Source organism: Cupressus sempervirens, chromosome 4 (assembly GCF_028749045.1).
Source record: "Cupressus sempervirens isolate cs-2001-9-10 chromosome 4, ASM2874904v1, whole genome shotgun sequence".
NCBI lineage: Eukaryota > Viridiplantae > Streptophyta > Pinopsida > Cupressales > Cupressaceae > Cupressus > Cupressus sempervirens.
Window position 1 is genome coordinate 146012616 of NC_143121.1, and position 18145 is coordinate 146030760.

The 18145-nt window shown below is 37.7% G+C and overlaps 1 pseudogene; it reads right to left on the minus strand.

The window, feature by feature from the left end:
* LOC149560378 (polyadenylate-binding protein 2-like) overlaps window positions 1–16845 on the minus strand; it is a 62256-nt pseudogene extending 45411 nt beyond the window's left edge.
* Between the last annotated feature and the right edge of the window lie 1300 nt (window positions 16846–18145).

Consider the following 18145-nt stretch of genomic DNA (forward strand, 5'->3'; position numbering starts at 1 on the left):
GAATATATAAATAAGTATTAGATATCCAAAATGCATGTGGGAGATTCATGAATTTCCCAATGGATCAGGCACTAATCAGCTATAGGATCATTAGTTTTGTTTTCTCTACTTGGTTTTCATCTACTTTCCCCACCCACATAAAATTAAAAAAAAATTTAAATCATGTTTACATTTTATGTTGAAGAACCTAAGAAGAATGCCCTCACTCAGCTTATGAATGCCATAGATTTGCAATTTTCTATTGTAAATCTATGTTATTGCATGAGTTATTAGGAGATATAAGGGTCATGATCTACTTTGTTAGATCCAGGGATATGTTTTGCACTGGTACCATATTAATTGGATCTAAGGTTCACCTGCCTAGGTTTTGCAGAGCCTATAGTAGAAGAAAGGTCATGCTTTAATATAGTTGGCCCAGTGTCTGAATTGATATGTTAAAGATAGGAGTTAGCTACCCCTAAATGTGTCATATTCTCATCAGGATAATTTAAAACCCTCTAGTGTTTTAAAACACCAACACAACCAACTTCTTTGCATCAAACTCAGTAACAACTTACTAGCTCGAGTTTCAAAAGACAATGTTCAAAACAACATCATCAAGAGTCCTAGATGACTTAATCCATTAGGTAAAAGCACATATCTATGTCACTGTTTATGATACCAAAACCTATTTTGGTCAAATTTCATTTCTCTATCAAAACTCAATTTTTTTCAAAAACTAAAAATACCCTTTTATAGATATTAGATTCAATATCATCATTACATAAATTTTTGAGTGTTTTGATTAGTTGTAATCTGTTATAATCTCAATATATTATAAGTTGATATTTTAACATTTTAGAAGATGCTCCCTCAAAAAAGGAAAAAAAATAGTAAATCATATCAAAAAAATTTAAAAATTATATTTATCTCTAGAGGAGAGAATCCTCTTCACAAATATGAATTTTTTTTTTCAAGAAGGTATAGATTTGATAGGAAAGTTTTGACAGGAGGAAAAAATGGTTGGATTCTGATAAGGTCAAACTTGATTACTTATAACAAAGAAAATATACATCAAAAATAATTATTTCTTTTTTTGTTCACTAGCTATACCTATCATCTATAAGATATTTTCAAATCAGAAGAAAAAAAGATGATTTTCATATACTTGTTTGACAGGAACTACACCCTATATTTTTTATAGTTAAAAAAGGGACTTCAAAATAAAATAAAATACATAAATTCTTACTCAAAAAGATTATAAAAATTATACACATAAAACTCATCCAATTCTACACATTTCATCAGTTTACATCATCTTCATATTTTAAACACAAATACCATTTTTTTTGTCATTAATGTTGAACTATCACATTTTGATATCACATTTCTTTGTAAAAGGTGACACATGTTTGTGCTTTTACCCCATCACAAATACTCCCCCATACAGGAAGCATCAACATCTAGTTTAGATAAACAATGGTGCTCTATTACCATGGATTGATGCACTCTTGCATCTTCTACTCTGATGTAGGAAGGGCCATAATCCCAAGGATTCCTCAAAAATATTCAAAATTCTCTGTAAGAATAGGATTAGTAAATATATTCACAATTTTCTCTTTGGTGCTTACATACTCCAATCTAATTTCCTTTTCTGCAACTTTTTCTCTCAACATATGAGACTGAATAGAAATTTCTTAGTCTTCGAACACAATACTAGATTCTTAGACATATTTACTATGCTTGTGTTGTCACAATGTATAACAATAGGTTCATTGATTTCTATCCTTATATCCTTCAGCAATTGCTTCATCCAAATAACTTGATTGCAATTATTTCCTATTGCAACATACTCTACTTCTACTATACTTTGAGATGTACAATCCTACTTCTTGCTTAACCAAGAAATCAATCTTCCTCCTGTAATACCCCAAAATTGGCTCATTGCCATGATAATAATTCTGGTCTATTTTTGCTAAATTCCTATTCCATTAGGCAAATTCTTATTTGGCTACTCACTACTTGACTTAATTGTCAGATGCAGAAAACCCTAATCTGCATTCATCATGCTTATTATTTAATTCCTATAGTATTTACTCATATTAGTCACATTAAACCTATTGATTAATATTTAATTTAATTACTAAGTATTTATACTTTAATTAAATTAAATTATATCCTAAGGCTAATGTACTATGGAATTAAATTTATTTAATTTAATAAATGTGCCTATTTTAATTAATTAAACAAAATTATTTAACTAAATGTAGAACTTACTTCTAATTAATTAAACAAAGTTATTTAATTAAATGGGAAACCATTCCTAATTAATTAAATTAAGTAATTTAATTAAATAAGAAAAGTGTCTCTAATTAATTAAATAGAATTATTTAATTAAATTGAAAAGGTAATTATGAGAGCATATCTCATTTTATTAAATTAAATATCTTACCAAAATCTCTCTTCAGTTCAAAAAGGGAAATTTCTAGTTCACTGTTGATCAAAAAGGAATTAAATCAGTTAACTCCTTATTCTATTCAAATTAAATTAGTTAACTCCTTATTCTACTCAAAACAAATTAGTTAACTTTCTCTAATTTGGGAATCTTCCTTTATGACTGAACTTCACCTTTAATCCTGATCATTGATTGAAATCAATCTCAACCGTTGATAGATTCCAGGAAATTCTATATAAGAGACCCTCCTCTCTTCATTTCAGGGAGAGGTTGAATGAGAATTTGCATTGAATTGCTGCTAGATTGTGCATTCATTTGAGCTCATTATTTTCATAAGATATTCATTTTCTAGTTTAATCTTATTTAGCATAATATGCATACATTTTAGCATAGTTTTCTTTTACATGTTATTAGATTAAACGTGCATACTCCATTCTAGATTAATCTGCATTCTCATATAGATTAGTTGCATTTTCTTTTAAATCCTTCATTCGTAGAGGGTTTGGTTGCTTAAACACCTCAAATTTGAGGATATCTAATAAGCAAATCCCTCTAGATAGAAGGCAACATGTCGCCTTACAGGCTGATTCTCGGATGAACAATCCAATGTTCATTTTGGGATGAGTCCACAAATAAGGACCATATTGAAGTATGTGTGTTAGCATAGGTTGCATTTTCACACATACATTTTTGGTGCCCACCGTGGGGCCAAAAAAATCAAAATTTTTGGCTTCTTTCTGAATTTTTTAAAATCATTTTCGTGTCTCTGTCCATACTATTTCGTACAAATTTGAGAATCTTCATGTGAGACTGTTCATTTTCACGCAAGGATCTAGAATCTTTTCATGAAGATTCTCTATGTACCGCACGAGAAAGTGCCTGAGCGCGCAAAACTTTGCGTAGCACCTGTTTCTTCGTGCAGACCATAAAAGAATTTCACGCAGATCAAAAAAATTCTTCACGTGGATTGTCAAGAATTTTGCGTGAGACTCTACTAACAGAAGCTATTTTTGCATTGATTTTTGTGTTTTTTTGGTTTTTTTGCTAACTGCTCATTATTTCTGGTTTTTCTGTGTTTTCTCATTTTGTGGAACAACATAACAGTGGTTTGCAGGACAATTGGAAAAGTGTGATAAAGTTGCTAAAAATAGGTAAAACATCTACTAAGCGCGTTGCAAGGATTACCAGGTAATTCTCTTTGACTGAAAACACTTCATTTGGACCTAAAACAAACATCTTTCATGTCAAGCTTGTGTGTATTTCTTCCCATGTTCTCATTTTACAACACATGCATTATTTGATACTAGGTTGTGATCTCTATTAGTTTTCATTTAGTAGGCTTAGTTACTAGTGATAGATCTAATTAGCTATCTTGGGTTATTGGACTCGCTAATCTCTCGGCCCTTCATTTCACCCTATGGTTGCAATATCAGCACCACGTTAAAGGGGAGGGGTCTAGAGGAAAGAAGCGTTAAATGCTCCACTAGCCAACCCTTTTGTGATTTTTAGAACTCACTAGTTTTTGAGTTGTGGACTCATGTTGGCTTGTGTGAGGGGTTAAATTTTCCACATCTTTGGACTCACCTCGCATTATTTAAAGCATTAAGTGTACCACCTTCTGCTCTTTGATTGCTTTTGGATAGATTTGCTTTCGTGAATTAACATCTGTACACACATAGTAATTAGGCCCCATGAACACTATTCGTGGGTCTTGAGGGAGTGAGTTCCTAGTGAAACTCCTCTCTATGACAGATTCTTTGTAGGTGGGGAGGATACTTTGAGCATCTTGTAGATAGATGAATCTTCAACTTGTAGATTGAGGCATCCTTTCTCTGGAGAGGTTGATAGATCACTAGGAGTTGATATCATAGATCTTTAAGAGATACTCTTAGTTTAACATGTTGGATTAATCTGTCTACTTTGATTGGGCTAAAAGTGAAAAGGTGTCAAAACCTTGAATCTGGAAGCTAAGTCCCCTTGTGGTAAACTATTGTGAGTCAGTCACCTTTAGAGAGGGTTAACCATAGCAAAAAATCCCTCTCCAGGGAAAATTACGTGGATGGAACCTCGATCAGTAATAGCCATTTTTGACGTGGTAGTGACAACTGCTATATAAATGTCCTTGTGGAAGAAATCTCCACAGGTATGGTTCATTGTGGGTTGTCAGATCTGCCCAGCAGCTCTTGAAGATTAAGTTCTCGGACTGTGTTGAAACCTCAGTGCATCAGGATTGGAGGTCACCCCTATGAGTCATAAAAGTTGCAGAGTCAAAACATTACTAAAAACTTTAGAGAGGCCAAACTTTTCACTTTCTAGGAATGTGTGCAATGATTACAAAACTCTTTCGAAACATACACAAATAGCTCTCCTAGGGATTAGCACAAACTAAGTCAGTTGATTGTTCATGCATAAGGTTTCTCTTGCCCTTGCTCATTATTTTTAGACGTGCTTGAAATCACTTGCTTGTTGTTCTACGTGCTTGTTTATCTACCTAGGTATTGAAATGATCAAAACTTGTCAAAATCAGTTGCTATTGTAAAATTGGTCTACCTTCTCACATGAAATCATTTTGGTCTTGCACAAAATCATCTGGTCCTCGTGCGAAATCATTTTGTTCTCACATGAAATTAAACTACTATTATGAGTCTTCACGCGGCCTTGTGAACTTCTTCACATGAAATTAAACTACTATCACTGACCTTCGCACGAGCCAGAAAACTTCTTTGCACATTCTGTAAAACTTCTTCATGCAGCCCGTAAAGGTTTTTTGTGTGAGATATTGTGTCAGCATTACCAATTTGGGTCTGCTTTAACTATTTGTGGCCCACACACTATCTTTTTCTGCATCTGTTTATCGCTCCTTGTCTGCAAACAATCCTAAAACAGTGATACTTCACTTAGCTGAAGACTTGTGTCTTGCACCTTTACTAGTCTCATCTCATAAGTAATTTTTGGTCCTTGTCTTAATGCTTGTCATACTTTGTGTCACATTGGTCATAATCTCTAGCTATTCTAGCCTTTAAATCAGACCATTTGTACCTTAGTGAACAACATTCTTACTATTATCTTGTCCTTTTTGAGACTCAGTCTTAGTGTAGTCCTTGTCCAGGTTCTACCTTCTTGTCCTTGTCTATGACTGTCACAAACAAAAGAGGCAATGTGTTTTATCCCTATAACCTTAGACGTGGTCATGCTAGGGGTCGTAACCATGGCAGAGGTCACTTACCTTTCATTATGCAATTTGTATCCAGTTTGGCTAGTGAGGCATCTTCACGATCTCCCTCACCTGCCAGGTCATCTCAAGTTCAACAAACATTTTTCAAAAATTTGCAACAAATTAGGAATCCTTTTTACCAAGAGGATACTGAGATAGGTAGAGGTCCTACATTCCCAAACACAATGTATGATGCTTTCTCTAGAGACCCTTTTGAAACACAAGACACTAAAACTGAACACGTTCCTATAATGACTAATCATGAACCTGAACATGGTAGTCATATTTGATATCAAGAACCATCTAGGAATGAAAAAGTGAAAGAGAAAGACTATGACACTGATGAGGAACAGGAAGAGGTGGAAATAATCCCTGAACACATAGCAAAATGTCAAAGAGACAAAAACTTCCAGAAGGTCATGGGAATCCTAGTCAACAAAGAGAAAGAAAAATACTTTCTCAAACTTGCCCAAGAGGGAGAAAAGTTACCTTCTCATTTCAATGTAGAAACCATTGTCAAAACTAAAGAAGAAACTGAGACTTCCAAACTCCAAAAAAAATTGAAAATTATGCAAGACCAATTGGCTCAGAGGATGCATGAGAAAGAGAAACCCACAAAGACATACACACTGGATGCTCTTTGTTCATTTCCATTTGACAAAAGTATAAACATGCCACCTTTCCCATGAGGCGTAGAACTACCCAAATATGACAAGTACTTTGGTACTACTGATCCCCAATATCACTTATGGGAATTTGGTGCTTTGTGTATGGAGTTTATACACAATCAAAATTACCTCATGCATTTATTTCCTAAAAGCCTAGGTGGTCAGGGTTTGGAGTGGTTCTCACATTTACCTCCTGGTATTAAGATGTTTGATGAAATTGCCAATTCATTTGTTCAACAATATTCTCATAACATAAAACACCTTGTCAATATTTGAGATCTATGCAACCTTAAATAGAAGGTTGGTGAACCTTTTCTCACTTTCCTCCAAAGGTGGAGACAACTATACACTAAGCATTCTCGTAAAATCCTAGAAATGGAGAAGCTTAACATTTTCACTAATAACCTCTTACTTGATTTCGGGTATAGAGTCCAACTACAAGGTCTACGTACCTTTGAAGACATGATTACACATGCTATCTGTATTGAGGAATTTATGGTTAAGAAAGGTGAACTCACTCTTCAGAGAGACACAAAACAAGGTTCCACTTCCAACAAGGATAAAACCAAACATGTCAACAAGAACCACGAAATTGTACATGATGTAGTTGTTGACAATGTCACACCCAAATCAGCTAAAGCAGCATTTAATCTCACAGACTACCTCAAAGTGGCCAAAAATGCTAAGAAACCTCCCCTTGACAATAAACATCTTGGAACAAATCGAGAAACTCATGGAAAACACGCCCCAAGTGAGAGTATACACCTTTGGGGGAACCTTTGAATCTGGTTTACAAAACATTGCTACAACATAAGCTTATCTCACCAATGGATAACCCTCATCCCTATGATCCACAACCATGTCCACCATGGTGGAATGAGACCTCATTTTGTGAGTATCACCAAAATAAGTGACAAAAAACCAACAACGGTATAAACTTGCATCATAAGGTCCAAGACATGATTGATGTTGGTGATCTTGTGGTAGATGTACATAACAAAAACTCGAACCACAAAGCATTTAAAGAGCCTTTCCTAGCTTATGAAAAAGGAGAGACTTCTAAACTAGAACCCTACAATAAGGTCAACTATACATATTCCAATGATGACAATGTCATTCACATGGTTGAACCTATAGATCATGAATACTGTGATTTTATTACCATAAAGGGAAAGCAAGATAACAACAAACCCAAGACACCATCTGTCTTGAGGGGCCCTACTTCCAATGAGATAGATAATACATCTTCGCAACACTGTGCTAACATTGTTACTCACTCTCATGCCAAGTTGGTGCTCAAAGGCCCTGCGCCTCCTACTTCAAATCCTGAACAACACAAAGACAAAGCCCTTGCTAGTCCATCCGATAAAGGTGAAAAACTCACAACGAGCTTGACCGCAACCAATTATAGTGTTCTTGATCAGTTGAAATGAACTAATGCTCAGATTTCCATGTTTGAGTTGCTTAAAATCTTGCCTACTCACAAGTAAATTCTGGACAAAGCCCTCACTGATGCAAATGTTCCTCAAGATCTTGATCTTGAGCGATTTCAATCCATGGTAGGTCACCTGACCTCACCTTATCTTATGACCTTCTTTGAGGAAGATGATAACTCACTGAATCACCCACACAATCAGCCTCTACACATTGAGGTTATGATCCACCAAACATGTGTTCATTAGGTACTCATCGACAACGATGCTGGCCTAAATATTGTCTCTGTTGCTCTTCTTAGACAATTGGATTATTTTGAGGACTTTTTTGATCCCTGAAAAAAGATCACTATTAAAGAATATGATGAAGTGGAACGAAAGTCACTAGGTCTTGTGGTTTTACCAATTTGCATTGGTCTTGTCAAAAGGGATGTCGCCTGTCAGGTGCTTGACATTCCCTTGGCCTACAAAATTCTGTTGGGATGGCCATGGATACATGAGATGCACGTTGTGCCATCCACATACCACCAATGCATCAAATTCCCATTTCATGGCTCTAAAGTTACTATTCCTACCACTACTAGCTACAACTCCAATATGCTCAAAGCTGTCGAAACTTTCATCCCTCCTAACCATGAGTCTACTGATTGTCATGACAATAAGCTAAAACAAATTGAGCAGTCATTCAGATTGAAAGAAACTAGTATGGGAGAGTACCACATTGAACCAGTGCTATCATTAACATCTCTCCCAGAGTCCTCTCGACATTATGGGAGACCCTCAGAAGCAAAGAAGTCATTCATGCTGACACCTCAGACCAAATATAATGGCACTTTTGTTAAGGCTAAAGTTCTCTTAGAAAATGAAAGTGAAAATAGTGCCATTACTGCATGGCTTTACAGAGAAGAACCTCTAGTGGACCTAATAGAACAAGCTCAAGAAATCACTCCTATGAAATATGGACCTAGTCTTAGGCTTATGAAGTGTTTTGGTTACAAGGGAACTGGCCCTATTAGGAGCAATAACAATGGCCTAATTGATCCTATCAAAGAAAAAGTTCAAAGCAATAGTAATACAACTGGCTTAGGGTTTAAGAAGGTCCCTTTCCATTTGGGATCAAATCAATTCATCCCCAAACCTAAGAGTTCATCTGAAAATGAGTCACAAGTTGAGTCAGATACTCAAGAGGAAGAATTTGATGATGAGGATTCCTACCCTCATCCTATTCCTTATGATCTCGCTAAATTCTTTGCTGAGCCAGATGACTTTGTGCCACGTGTTAGCACTATGGATGATATTAGTGATTCTTCTGAGGACAATACTGAGCAACTCAAATATCATTCAAAAAAGGTCGAATCTAGTTAGTCATGCCATATTGAGTATTTGTGTAAGAATCCAAAGGCTGAAGGAGAGTATGTCCCTATCACTATTGGGGAGTTCTATAGTCTCTCACCATGTAGCACCAATTCTCATGAATATGAGTTTGTCAATCTTTCAAAAGCTACTACTGATAAAGACATTGACCAAGTGCATGTCTATGAAAATTGAATCGAAGTGGGTGAAACATCTAGGGTTAGGTCACAGGGCTCTGATCCAACTAGTGTCCTAGAATCGTCAATTCCTATCATTAGTATTTTGAGGCATTTGAACACACCTATGGATACGATTACCATAGGTCTCAAATTTTTGGTCCACGCACTTAATGACTATACTATGAACACAATTGAACCAGCCACTACTCTCTCACTCACACATCTCAAGCTTATAGACTGGAACCCCAATGCATCTAACAAAGTCCCCACGTTCCAGAATGACTATGTTCTTACCTATTACCTAAATGCTATTGAACCTGTAATGTCTTCCACCAATGAGCAGAGCATCAACATGATTGAGGCTGACATCAAATATCTTAGTCACATAATTAAAAAGAAAAAATGCAAGAGGTCTGATGGTGAAAACCACATTGTGGCAGTGTCGGATCCAAAAAAAGTAAAAACAAAAGACATATCCAAGGGTGAAAACCTCTCTAAGGTGCCCGCGGATGAGATATTTGATGTCCTTTCCAGTAACTTTTAGGAGAGATCATTAGTGTTAATAGAGTTGATGCAACCAATTAACCTAGCTATAGAAGAACATCCTCATTTGATACATCTGGTGCAATCATTTTCACCTGAAGAGAAGGAACAATTCATTGCCTTTTTCAAGGAAAAGAAAATATTTTTTTCCTAGACATATTCCGACATGCCAGGATTGGATCCTTATCTTATCATGCATCACTTGTCCATAGCACCAAGCATCAAACTAGTTAAACAAAAGCTTCAAAAAATGCACCCTCACATTGCATTTCTCATCAAAGCCGAATTGGAGAAACTTCTAAAGGCTGGTTTCATCCGTGCAATTGATTATGCTAAATGGATATCCAATATTGTTCCTATTTCTAAGCACGATAAATCTATTAGGGTTTGTAAAGACTTCCATGATCTTAACTTGCCATGTCCTAAAGATGACTTTCCACTCCCTAATATTGATATGATCATGGACATGATGGTTGGCTATGAGATGTACTCACTTATGGATGGGTTTTTAGGATGCAATTAGATAAAAGTTGTGCCAGAAGATCAGGAGAAAATAGCGTTCACATGTGCATGTGGAAGCTTTTGTTTGAATGTGATCCAATTTGGTTTAAAAAATGATGGTGCTACATATCAACGGGCTGTTACTAAAATTTTCCATGACATGATGCATAGAACCATGGAGGACTACGTTGATGATACCTTGGTCAAAAGTGCTAAACTCAATACTCATCTACAAGATTTGGGTCCCATCCTAGATCGTATGGAAAAGTTCAATCTTTGACTCAATCCTAAGAAATGCACATTTTGTGTCACGTCAGGGAAATTGTTGGGATATATTGTTTTTGCAAAAGGAATTGAAGTAGATCCAAAGAAAGTACAAGTGATAATGGACATGCTGCCACCTCAAAACATCAGTCTGATGAGAGGACTATAGGGAAGGCTTCAATCTATTCACAAGTTTATTTCACAATTCGTGGATAGATCACAACCCTTCACAAAGACCTTACGTAAGGGTGTGAAATTCAATTGGAGCCAGGATTGTGAGCAAAAATTAACATAGATCAAACAATATCTTGTCAATCCACCAATCCTGATGCCTCCTATGCATGGGAAGCCTTTGCTTTTATACATTTCAGCCACTGAAACATCTTTGAGAATCTTGTTGGCTCAAGAAGATAATGACAACAAAGAAAGAGCTATTTATAAATAGAGTCAAACATTGGTCTCTTATGAGAAGAGATATAGCATTATTGAGAAAGCTTTCTTGGCAGTTGTCTTTGCTTCCCAGAAGTTGAGACACTACATGCTTGCCCACACTACACAGCTTGTGGCTAAAATAGATCCATTAAAGTACTTTCTCAGTAAGGCAGCTCTCACAGGAAGATTGGCTAAATGGGTCATGATACTTAGTGAGTTTGACATCCAATATGTTGAACACAAGGCTATAAAGGGACACGTGATTGCAAACCAACTGGCCGAGGCACCCATACAGAGTCTTCTACCAATAAAAATTGATTTCCCAGATCAGTCAATTCTGACACTCACGCACCATACAATGGTTATGTTCTTTGATGGGTCCTTCATGCAACAAGGATCAGGTGCTAGATTACTCTTTATTACACCATAGAGGTACTCATTGCCCGAAGCATGCAAGATTCTATTTCCTTGTATGAATAACATTACTAAATATGAGGCTTTGATCAATGGCATGAAAATTGCAGCTGAATGGAGAGTGGATCAATTAGAAATTTTCGGCGACTCTCAGCTTCTTGCCAACCAGGTAAACGATGTGTATCAAACAAAGGATGAGAAACTAATTCCTTACAAGTGCATGGTTGATGACTTGAAGAAGTATTTGGCACACATCACCTTCCAGCAAGTTCCACGGGTAGATAATAAAGTGGCTGATGCCATGGCCACTCTAGCCTTCCTCCTACAAATGCTAGAAAATGATCTCTGACATGAGTTCTTGGTAGAAGCGTTACACTACCCAGCCTATGACACACCTGATTCCATAATGATCTGTTCTATTATAGGACAAGAATCATCCTGCTACCATCACATTTATTCCTACCTTCATAGTCAAACCATTTTGGAAGGTCTGACCCGAAATGAGAAATGTTACCAAATCCATAATGCTTCACATTATGTCATTATTGCTGATGATTTGTATAGGAGAGGTCTTGACAGAACACTCCTTAGGTGTTTAGAACCCAATGAGTCCAAATGCACACTAATCAATGTTTACGAAGGCATTTGCGGATCTCATTCCAATGGCCTAACACTAGCTCGCAAACTCTTTCCTGCTAGTTACTACTAGCCCAAAATGGAGCAAGAAGCTATCAAGTACACTAGGTCCTACAAGTAGTGTCAGCTACATGAGAATCTCATTCATGCTCCAGCCAAAGAGTTGATTCCCTCTACCATAACATGGCCATTTCAACAATGGGCCTTCGACTTGGTGGGGCAGATTCACCCAAACTCTTCTAATGGACATAAGTTCATTATCACGGCTACAGATTATTTCACAAAATGGGTAGAGGCAATCCCTCTCACAGTTGCTGATGGCAAAACTGTAGTACTTTTCATCACAAACTACATCATGTGTAGATATGGTGTACCATCCTCAATCATTACTGACAATGGAGGACAGTTCAAGAATAGAGACCTCAAGGAACTGTGCAAGAAGTTCAAGATCACACAACATTGGTCTTCCATTTATTACCCCTAGGGTAATGGCCAAGCTGGGGCATCCAATAAGGTAATCCTTAAAATTCTTTATCGCACAGTCAATAAGTCAGGGAGAGACTGACATCTCTAGATCAACCCAGCCCTGTGGGCATATAGGACAAGCATTAGAACTCCAACGGGCACAACTCCCTTTGTGTTGGTGTATGGGGTGGATGCTCTGCTTCCAATAGAGGTCGAGATTCCTATCTTGAGAATCTCTATTAAGGGTCTTATCACTGATGATGACTACAGGATAGATCAGCTTCAAGAGCTTTTGTTACTAGATGAATGATGACAAGTGGCATGTGATCATCTACAAGCATATCAACAAAGAATGACCAAAAGTTACAATCAGAGGGTCAGGCCATGTGACTTCCAGCTGGGTGACCTCATCCTGAGAGAGAACCCTAAGAATCAACAACAATGAGTGCAAAAGGGAAAGTTCAAACCAAACTGGCTAGGTCCTTACATCATTACTGCAGTATATGGATCTAGTGCCTATCAACTTTCCACAATCGAAGGAGAAATGTTTAAAGAGCCTGTCAAAACTCTCCACCTGAAGTGATTTTACAATTGATTTAATCTCAGCAAGCTCTCTATACATATCTATATGTCTTGAAAAAAATCTAAAAAATCAGAAAAAGTCTTGAAGAAATTGTTACCCTGGTGAAAACCTAGCAATAGGCACCTTGGTAACACCAAAAAAATAATAAAAATAATAAAAATACAAAAAAAATTGAAAAACAAGAAAAGTGTCATTGGTGAAAACCTAGAAACATGCATCATGGTAGAAAAAAAAAAGGAAAATCCAGCCAAGAAGGTGAAAACCTAGTAAACAAGTGCCTGTTGTTCCCAATGCTCCATCTTACAATGCATCTTCTGGCTATTCTATAGATTTTCTTTCATGCTTTTTCTTTCTTGCTTTTCCTACTCATGTATCCATGGATTGAGTCTTGTCACAGCTTGAGGGAATTCCCCTCTAGTGTCATGCTTTTCAAGATTCTCCTCATAGAATCTCCTTTACAACAGTCACTAGTGGTCCTCACTGCATCTTCCTACTATTGCCACTGACACTCTTTTAAAGATTCTCCTCATAGAATCTCTTTCACAACAGTCACTAGTTGTTTCAACTGTGTTTTCCTACTATTGCTAAGTTCATGTCTCCAGATTCATTTATGGAAGATCTCTTTTGCGTCAGTCACCAGTCATCTTGGCTATGTCTGTCTATTGTCGCTTAGTCCTTCTTAGGTTCTTCATTGTGAAGATTCCTCTTTGACCTCAGTCACTAGTTGTTCTAGCTGCATCTTCCTACTTTCGTCACCCTACTGAAGAGATTTCTTTCAAACATGTTCTGGACACTGACACTTGACATCAATCCAAAAAAAAAATGAACTCAAAAATGATATACTTTTTTAGATATGCTGAGCTTTTTCTTTGTTTTCTTTGTTTTTTCTTTATCATATCTCCTCGAGCAACTTGATGATGTCATCTTCGACTAGAGAAGTAATGATTGGGGGCATGATCTTTTCTTTGCTTTCTATTTGTGGTTTAGTTCCAATAAGTTGATTTATTCCTATAAGAGGGGTGTCCACTATAAGAGCCTCCATCTCCTATTGGATGGTCGTGTGTACCTCGACACCTTTTATAAAAATATGCCAATAAATTTTTTTCTTCTCCTTGTTTGTTGGAGTAAACTCTTCATGCTATAGTAAATACTAATACTTGTCCTGCTAAGTGAATCTACAGGTCACTGCAAGTATATCTAGCACACTTCTGTCTTAGGTTATGAATGCAAGGGTCATTGTAGATAGAATGAATACTGAATACTTAGCATAAGAGGGATCTCCCATGTGTTTGGCATGTGTGTCATGCAAGAAACATTCAGGTCATCCTAGCATTTATGCTCTGATGCTTATGTTAACTTGCTACATTAAAAGGGATAAATGTTCTGGTCATTCTGGCTTCTTGTGCCTTGAATGCTTACATTTAATCCTGACAAACCAATAATATATGTTATATATTCATATTTCCATGATTGCGATGTCAGTGGGAATTGTATAACATATGAGCTTTATTTTATATTTGGTTATGATTAAATATCGAGGCTTGGTAACTAGACCTAGGGTTGCATTTAACATAGTCTTGCATTACATACTTCATTTGCATAAGCACATAATTCGATGGTCATTCTATTGCTACCCTTTGTAATGGAGGATTGGGGGGAATCTTCACATGCATCAGATTCTTCCATAGCTACACAAGCATTTGGTTCATTGATTCACGCTCCTCAATAGAATACTTGTGACTGTCAAGCAAAAACATGCAACACTACGTGACATGTTAGTCCATACATATGCATTCTATTTAAGTACACCATACATCTCATGTACATCAAAGTAAAGAAAAATAGACAATGACATGTACATAGGAATACTCGGCTAAAGATCTTGTATATATATATCAAAAAAGTGGGTCAGTACAAAAATGGGTGCTACTCGAGTGAAATCGATCAAAAATGATACATGTGGTGCTGACACACCAGTCGATACATAGCCAGCGATCAAAATTAGAGGTTAGTCACAGAGCGTCTAACTCTGTCTCATACCCTAGCCTCTAGGAGGAGCAGGTGCAGTAGGTGGCAAAGGTAGCGGTGGCATATCTGGTCTGGTAGGAGGTCGTGCACCCCCAGACTCTCGTGCATACTGAGAAAAGTGCTGCACCTAGAGTATCTGATCTGGCACTGCGCTAGTATATGCAGCATAGTAATATGCTGCCTAAGTTGACTAAAACTAGATCTCATCCTGTGCTAGCTCTAATCTCTACTCTATAGTCTTAGCGCGCTCTGTCCAAAGATCTGTATCCTACTATCGCTCCACCAACTACGCATCTCGGACTGCCACTGCAATCTGTAAGTCCCTCAACTATCAAGAGGCTTGATGAACCTACTCTCAGTACTGCCATACCACGTTCTGCACCCCACCTATCGGTTGATCTAGCATATCCTCATCTAACATTTCTGGTGCCTACCACTGTGGAGGTGCTTGCGACTATGGTGGCACCTCTTATTAAGGGGCCTCCTCCTCTATCCTCTACCTGTGACATTGAATTTTTCTAGTCCCACTATCCCCAGCACCTAGGTCTAATCCCATCTAACATGGGGGAATCTACATCTGTTGAACTTGGTGCTAGACCTGTGACTACTACTGTGGCTCAACTGGCGACTATGGTTGTGCCTGCTACTGCTGGGGCACCTATCTCTCTGCCTACTGTGCCATCCCCACTAGATCTATAAAATGTGGGAATGGATGGCTGATAAAAAATGCTTGATATGCAGGTGTCATCTCAACATCTACTATCTCTGGAAGGTAGTCCCATTGAATTGCAGCTAAGCTGTGAATGTCTATTATGGATCACCTTGGATCCATCCGCACTGGCCAACCCCACTCAACATCCTTTTGCAACCTGGCATAGGTGTAGAATTCAAGAGAAATATCCTGTGGTTGGCCATACTGCCACCACACTCAGAGATCATGAATCTCTCCATAATATATGTCATTTTGCCCACTAGAGGTTGAGAACTAAACATCTATAGTAACTCTCTACGAGCATCATCCCAGTCCTCTATCTCTCGCCAGGCTCACTATACAAAAAACACCAGGTTATCAAGACATATCCTCCACTGCTCTATCTTACCCAGGTGGGCTTGGGTAATATGCTCTCGATATCTGCAAATATAGGGTTCCATGGGCTCTCAGGCATCCTCAAAAATTGGCCTACATATGGGAAGATGCTCCTAGGCCTAGATCTGTAACACATATACTCCAGCTGCCATGGTCTTCTTCTCATGGAAGACAACCTCGTGCATCTCATGAAAAAGGTGAGCCAGCATGCACTGACCCCACCCAAAAATCTCAGGTGCCTCTAGCATCCTGTGAAGCATGGTACCCCACCCACACTCCAAACCATGTTGTCCTCTATCAGGACATAAGAAGTAGCTCAAAAATATAGCCAGCATCGATGCTAGCCTATGCATGGGTCCATAAGTGTGCATTAGCTCATCCCAGCTGATAGCCCTACCTCTTGGTAGCTCCCTCCTGAACACAATGGATAGTGTCTCTGTCCCTGCTCAAGGCATTGTATCATAGATAACCCGAGCACCATGGAAGGGAATTCGCAAAATCCTCCATATGTCCTTTGGTGTGATGGTCATCTCACCCATCGACAAGTGGAAGGTGTGCGTCTCTGAATGGAAACGCGCAACCAATGCAGTGAGAAGGTCATGATTCACCATCATGGCTGGAATTTGGTACAAAGAAGACAAACCTAATTGAGCAATGTGTGCCTAATCAGCATCATCGAGACTTTGCAATAGCTCCCCATATGGTGGGAAATGAGATCTGAATGCAACGTTATCAAAGACCTCCTGTGCGCACAACAAGAATCAACAAAAGAACCAATCAGTATCAAGACAAAATGGTGCATCAAAACAAATTAAAATGCAATTTTTGAGTGCAAAAATGAAACTTTTACACATGGCTGTCATGGAATTTCGCACGAAATTCATAAAATCTCATGCAAAATTCTATTAGTTTCAAGCAAAAACATGCTTTCTTTGCGCGAAGAATCATGCCATTGCACGAAAAAAGAGCTCCCCACACAAAGAAAGAACTGCCCGCATGAGAAAAGAGATTTTCATGCGAGAAACGAATCGCCTCACGTGGAGAATCTATTCCTTTGAGCGAAAGATAATGTCTCCCACGCGAAGATCCTCCTTTCCATGTGTGAAGAAACAACAAACTCTATTTCTTCATGCAAAGAAAGAAGATCTTCATGCGAAAGTTGATAGGTCTCATGCGAAGAGAGATTTGACCCCTTAAAAAAAGCTAAAATGTACAATAAATGACCTCAAAATGTAAAAAAGTGAAAGTACGAAGGAGGGGAAACAATGACTCACTAGTGGTTCGTAGTTTGTTGGGTAGCTATGACTCTAGAGCACTCAAATCGATGATGTCTCATGCTAACTGCCATGTCTCTCTCAAAGCTCAAATCAATAGAAAACAAAAAGCACAAATGAATTGAAAATGACCCCTTGGGCCCTTATATAGCTGTTGACCCAAATTTTTCAAAGTGCTCAAATTTGTGCAAAAATCACACCCCTGGCTAATTGGACCATTTTGGATCCATTTTCAGGATCAAATTCAAAATTTGGCACACCTAAGAGCCTCAAAAATGCATTTTAAAATTTTGGGGACCGATGATGCAGAGCCACACCTTGGAAAGCTCAGGAGGAATAATCACTCAACTGAGTTACTTCAAGGGGCACGTACATCACCCAAGATCGAACTGCCACCAAACTCAATAGTCAATTATCTATATCCTTTCTAATCATTTGATTACATGAATTTATAGATACAAGATTTAACACTAGACATTCATAAAAAATGGTTCTTCAAGAAACACCATGTTGACACCAGGATATATATAAAAATTTGAATCTTCATATTCTCTGCTGCAAAACACATAAGAACACCACAAGAAAACTAAAATTTGTTTCCAATGAAAATCTGTACCAACCCTCAAACCACTGAAAC